The following is a 6,996-nucleotide window of genomic DNA, read 5'->3' on the forward strand; positions in this document are numbered from 1 at the left end:
CTGCCTCGGTAAGTTGCGGTGATTGGCTCTCCGAGTGTTGTGTGTGAAAGTAGACGCACAGACTTTTTTTAGTGTGAACGTATTAGATTGTAGCGCGAGTTTCGAAGCTACCAGAAGGTGGCGCGGCTACGCACGTAAATGCCACTTTGAGACCGGCGGCGTATCAAGTCGAACGCTTACAGCAGTGGGAAAAAGCTGTGCGGATTCGTTTTTCCTCAGGCTTGAGTAAAATGAAGGATGTTCATAGTTAAAATATTAAAGCAATTGACTTCTTTTGTTGAACGGAATATATTAAAGCAAATAAGATTTCCTCGTTAGAAAACAAACATAACATACCTCCAGAGACATTGAACAGTAGAAAATACCACCAGCAACCCTAATACAATTAATACAGTTGTTTTTGAAATGAATTGTTTGAGTGTCTTAACTGTAACAAATCTGGGGCATCTACTTTCCTGCAAAGCTCTTTTGGAGCCAATCGCTGAAATGTACGGACGAAGCTAAGGGAAAGGCGAGGTTGAACGCAGGTTTAGACCTCTGAGAACAGTCGACGCTGTGACACGGGTGAAACGTCATGCTCAGTGTCAGAGCGAAGAGTGTTTTTTTTTTAAACCCGAACATGCTTTCAGCCTCGCCATTCGCCGAGCTCTCTCCGTAGATTTGAGCGGTTTCCTCTCCTAGGTACTCTGCCGTAAAGTATGCGATCCAAAGTATTTTTTTTTTAAATTTTGAGCGCGGACACACGCCCAGGCTAGCACAGTAACATATTGCGCGGCGTTTGCATCCCACTTTTCGATTATTTGCTAATATGCAGGGGGAAGGGGGTTGTGCAGTCATTTGCTTACGGATGCAGTAAAGTACTCAAAATGCTATTTTAGCAGGCAAATCTCAAGAACATCGTACGCTGTTTCACATTTTCCTGTTTGGGACAAACTGCTCTGTAGTTACGTTAAAAGACATCTACAACATGTAAGTAACAAAGTAGGAGGAAACCCAAGATTACCTTTTCTTTTTCTGACCAGAAACAACTGCTTCAAATCGGCCGCTTCTTGTAGAGGCGCCTGTTTTTCTTTCTTTTATGCCTCAACTAGAAAATACAGGAAGGGAATTCGGCTAGCCTGGTATCTTAACAGAAGGTTATAAACATTTATCAGCGAGAGAACGAAAACTGAAGCATTTCATGCTCCCCTCCCTTCGCCTTCCACACCACGTCTCGTCACACGAAAGAAGGAGAGAGCTATGACAAAGTGTGCACGTATATCGAAGGCGAGAACCGTCATTCGGAGCCATCGCCCAATGGGAGGGTGGGGCTAGAGGGAAGGAACGGCGCATCTCGTAGGATGGGAATTGTCTCGAGCACTCAGAATCAACATACCCCCCTTCAGCCTGATTCTCGGAAATGCTTGTACGAAGCCCGCCAGCCGCTGCTTTCGCGGAAGTGCCGGACCCCGATGCTTCCGGTTTGTTTGCGCGCGGAGCTATCACGTGAACATGTGTCGCCAGCGTTGCCTCTGGGGACCGAGGTCGCTGAACCTACCAAGTCGGCTCTCGCTCGTGGCGCGCTTTGTCCCTGTGCGCTTGATTCGCTCGGACACCCGGATTGTTTCACGGACTTTCACGCAGGTGGGCTAAAGAGAATTCAAATGCGTTCTTTTCCCAAGAACGCACGGGCTGAATGGCACTGCGTAAATCTGCTTAGGGTCGCAATTGTACAAACAGCTCCGTTGATAATGGTCAGGTTGAGCTGAACAACTGGAAAAATAGAATTGGGTTGCGAAGTTTTTTTTTTTCTTTCTCTATAATCCAAGTAAAACTTTCAGCAATGAAAGTGGAATCTTACCGGCGTGCTGCTGTCACAGATATATACCTGATATTTGTAATCTCCTAATCGCGCGTTACACTACATACCCTCGGTTATGGAACGTTGCAGGAGTAAAAGGTATGCATTGAACAGATAATAAAATAGTTGTGTTTCCTTCGGCCTACTTTGTAAGTTGGCAGTCTTCTACTCAAACCTCTCGTTAAACTGACGCCCACAAAAGGTTATGTTGCATCGGGCACTCTTTTCAATTTATAATCATAATTATATTATTATTATTATTATTATTACTATTATTAACAGTTATTAGCATTTTTAATAATATTATTAACCATTATAGGAATGATTAAAATAATATTTATTAACATAATAATAATAATAATTATTATTATTAGTATTTATTTTACTTCTGCCCACAAACAACTAGGTCAGTCTTCCGACTGGTGCACACTACGCCGACACCGAATACAAAACCAGCCTTTAAACTAAAATTACAAACGATAGAGAAACAAAACTAAAAAAGACAGAAGATCTGCATTGGCATAACAAGAAAAAACGACAATTTACCCAAATCTAAACTGCAAGTGTGAAAACCGGTAAAACATCCCAGTCATCCCGAACTATAATCATGTTTAATCATTGTTGACGGGGACACAGATGATATCCATGTCAGAGTCAAGTCTAAAAAGAACCGGATAATCCTAGACGGTAGACCGGAGACGATGATCGAGACGGTAATTGACTCCATTTGTTCAGTGGCAATCCAAATCCGCACGCTCGCATTGTGCTGGCTCATAGCCTTAGCTTCTTTTACATTGACCAAAAAAGAAAGCTGAATATGAAAATATCCCGCTCAGGGACAAAGCTTGAACCTTCTTCGGGAGTCACGGAAGTTTGCTCCAGGCATGGGGTTAATGCGAAAGAATTTCCCAGTGGACTGGAACGGCCACTTGCGGCTCTGGGCTTTCACCCCTTACTAGCATATGTAGGTACACCCGTATATATCTATGTGTGTATTTGTTAAGATTCGTGCCGCTTGGCTTGCATGCGAGCGGGTGGCGCCTGAATCTGTCAATTCGAAGAAGGCTCGTCTGAGAGATCAGTGACCTCGGCGCGGAATGGCGGCTTTCTTACGGCTGACCTAGCTACTGGAGTGGTTGACGTGTTGTCGCCTTGAGCACGAAGAGGATCACCTAGAAACATGGGATTGAAAGGCGCGGTGAGGAGAAGGGGCATTCATAGAGAATGGTGCACGTTTCACTACTATTTAACACAGCTTCCGCAAATGCTTGCAGTCTAAAGAAAAATCTGGAGACCAAAAAATATGTCAGCTTTGTCTTGTAGTAGTGACGATTCTTAAAGGGAAAAAAGTAAAATAAAGTGAGTGATTGCAAAAAAAAAATATTTCTTTTTATCAAAAGATTATTATAAAGTCAAAAAATAGAAGGCCAATTGTAAGGTCTACGCAGTGCTGTATAAAAGTTATCCTTTTATATGACAAAAAAGAAAGAAAACTACACCAAATGAGCACACGGACATATAGTCTGTTGCTATGGTTGAAATTAAGCTAAACTAGGTCGAGTGGTCTTTTTAGATTAATTTGGAATTAAATGTGCGTTCTAGCACCGTTATTAACATAAAAAAACTTATTTTTAAATTGATAGCTGTTTAATATGTGACGTAGTCTGTAACTTAACCAACCTTGTGGTATCCTCGGGAATCTTTCCTGAAAACATGAAAACTGATAGAATTTCTGTTCTGCACAAGGGTGGGGCTGTGGATAGTATCGGTAATTAACGACCCATATCAATACTTCCTTTTTTTTTCAAAAATAATAAAATAATCTATAAATTTGCCGAAAGTGTCGCTGGATAACTTTGTGCTGAATTTTTAGGTTCGCAAATCTACTCTTAATTCGAGGCGAAGATCACAAAATGCTTTTGCAAATTGCTTTAATTTTTGTTTCTGCTCTTGGTGTTGGTACAAAATGCAAACACACGCGCGCAAAGAGTTGTTTTCGGTAGCAATGTCCAAGACAGCTTATTTCAGGTGAGAAAACAAATTCTCGCCTGCGAGTAGAACCTGATGCTTGGAAACATGCCTGTTATAATAATAATAATAATAACAATAATAATAATAATAGTTTATTTCCCCAGTGCCCCAGAACAACCGTGAGGTTTTGGTATGGTGGCGCAAATCTCCACGATTGGATAAAAGATATTCAGCAGTATCTCATGCAGACACCTGTCCTATACATTGTACAGTGCATAGTCAAGATTGCGCTTGAACGTGGTACAATCACTGAAAACGTCCAAAGTTGGCGAGTCAAGATTGTTCAATGAGACTTGCATGCTGGTTAATGGGGACAATGTTTCTTGAAAGTGAGGGTAAATCAAGGAACGATGTCTACAAGATCGAGCAGGAGCAGGAAAAATCACTGAGCCAAAAAGATCAGCGTCGACGTGACCGTTAATTACTTCATGTAAAAATAAAATATCACGAGAGAGCCTTCGCTTCAACAAATTCTGTAAACATAGCCTCTTAAGGATGTCGTTCTAGTCATGTTAGAACCATCTACCCAATACTTATCATAAACAAGACGAATAAAACGTTTCTTTAGATTTTCTAGCCGTGACGTATCAGTGGCAGCCGTCGAATTCCATGCGACACTACCAAACTCAAGTTTTGCACGTACCAGACATAAGAACAGTCGTACAAGGCATAAATGATTCTTAGAGTCGCATGATAAGCTGTATAGCAAACCCATAATTCGGACAGAAGAGGCAACAATCTTCGAAACATGATAAGAAAAGGAAAGTCTAGTGTCAAAATAGATCCCAAGGTTGCGAACCTCGGTGACTCGTGGGATGGTAGCTGATTTAAAAACATGAGAGTAAGATAATATATCGCGTTTATGACACATTGATAAGATTTTTGTTTTGTCATTGGTAAGCACCAACAAGTTTGCGGAGCACCACTCAGGTATGCGTACAATGTCATCTTGCAATATACTGCAATCGTCAAATGTTATTATATTCGTGAATATCTTGATGTCGTCAGCAAACAAAAGCAACTGTGAATTTTTATACACTTTTCAATGTCGTTGATGAATACGAAGAACAGTAGGGGCCCAAGGTTAGATCCTTGGGGGACCCCTGACGTCGGGATGAAAGTGTTGGAATAGCTATTCGCAATTCTCACGCTGCTACGACGATCAGTTAAGTAAGTGTTAAACCAGTTCAAAAGGGTCGGCGATAGTCCATACAATGAGAGCTTCAGCAATAGTAGATCATGATTAACTTTGTCGGAGGCTTTTGTCATATCAAAATAAACAGTATCGACCTGGCCTCGAGAAAGAACTATATGAACTGAGTAACGAAGAAATGAACAAAGATTAGTTTCCGCGGAGCGTCCCTTTAAACAAAGCATGTTGAGCACCACTGAATTTCCGTCTAAAATAATACTAAACACGAGTGTAGATGCCCATCTCAAATACCTTCGAAAAGGCGCACAACAGCGATATCGGTCGGTAGTTATTTGCTTTCCAAACATCACCACTTTTATGCACTGGTATGACAACAGACATTTTCCAAGATCATGGAAAAACACCACATTTCAACAAGAGGTTAAATATGTGATTTAAGATTGGGGCTATTAGGTGTGCACACCACTTGATAATAAAATTTGGTATCATATCCATTCCCACTGACAACTTCGGCTTTTGCACCGCTTCCGAACTGTGTACGACGCAAGGTGGAACCGGGGTGCTTCAATGCCTTATGCTGACTGCGCCTTCTAGACTGGAGACATTCTTTGAAAGGGCAAGTGCCACCTTTACCGTCGCTGCCACCAGTTTGCCTTCCGCGATATGGTGACCTCACAACGTGAGACTGGTGAAGCTTCTTGTGCCTGTGAAAATTTCACTTTATAAATCCTCATAGAAATAGGGATATATTATACCAAGTAGAGGTGTCCTCAAGTCGGTAATGCAACGAAGCATGCCGATTGCAGTCTTCTTTAGAATACTCTCGCATTATTATTAGATGCATCGCCGAAAACAAACGCATATTTGACGAAACACGTGATTTACATGTCCCCAAAAATATCACATTCTTTTACATGAAGAATTGCTCAATAGCTGCATAAACAAATCATAAATCGTTACATATTAGTGGTAGTTAATATTGCGATTGGGACAGCAGACGACAGAGTTGTCCTCACTTTCGGAGGGCCGCCAGCCCAGCAACACTGGTGCTCTTTATCTGGAACTTGTGCCTTTTTGTGGAGGACGTAAGTAGTTGCGGCTTCTATCCTTTTTGTCGCGCTTTCTGAGCTTGGCACGTGGAGGGGCTTGTTGTGGTGAACTATATTGACGACGGGGAATGGCTGACTGCATCTCCGGCGACCAAACTCTAAAATTAAAATCTATAAACATAATTGTTTAGATGTAATAAATAACGAAATGACGTATAATAAAACATAATATAAGACACCCAAATTGAAGGAAAGGTATTTCTTGTCATTAGGTTCAAGTCAATTTTATAAAAACTATATATATATTTAATAAATTATTTATAGAATTTATTGGCGATACCGTCATGTAACAGAGTGGTGCGTGTGTGGGCGTAAAAAGTTTGGATTAAAATGCACCGAATTCACTTTCATGGAAAAATTAATTGCATAAAAATGTAATGTATATCGTTTTACGTTATTTTCTTTCCGTTGCTGCCTCCACGAGGGGCATTGCAAGGGCGCAGATTAAATTCACTTTCCTAATGATAAAATAATAAAAGAATTCGGACAAAAATATATATAAAAACATCATTAAACATATATTACTCAAACAACTTGGCACCCTCTACGTAAAAAAAGATAAAAAAATGTGTGCATTTTTTATGAATTACTTTGAGGGAAAGCTGTTCCAATACTAAATGTACAGTGGGAGGGGTGATGATTTTTAGGCGTCAGTCCTCGAGAAAAGAATTTCAACTTTGGTATGATCTAGGCGAGGATAGGTATGATGGGAAGGGAACATAAATATACAAGGTGAACTTGGTTGTAGTACATTATGTGGATGAAAATCAGTCCGATGTTCTGTTACTGTTGAGAGTTTTGAGAGATCTGAACTGTTTTAGTGAAAAAACACTATTCCGAGAATTATCGCTTGTAGTAAAACG

This window comes from Ixodes scapularis, unplaced genomic scaffold (genome assembly GCF_016920785.2).
Source record: "Ixodes scapularis isolate PalLabHiFi unplaced genomic scaffold, ASM1692078v2 PGA_scaffold3__209_contigs__length_174095766, whole genome shotgun sequence".
NCBI classification, from domain to species: domain Eukaryota; kingdom Metazoa; phylum Arthropoda; class Arachnida; order Ixodida; family Ixodidae; genus Ixodes; species Ixodes scapularis.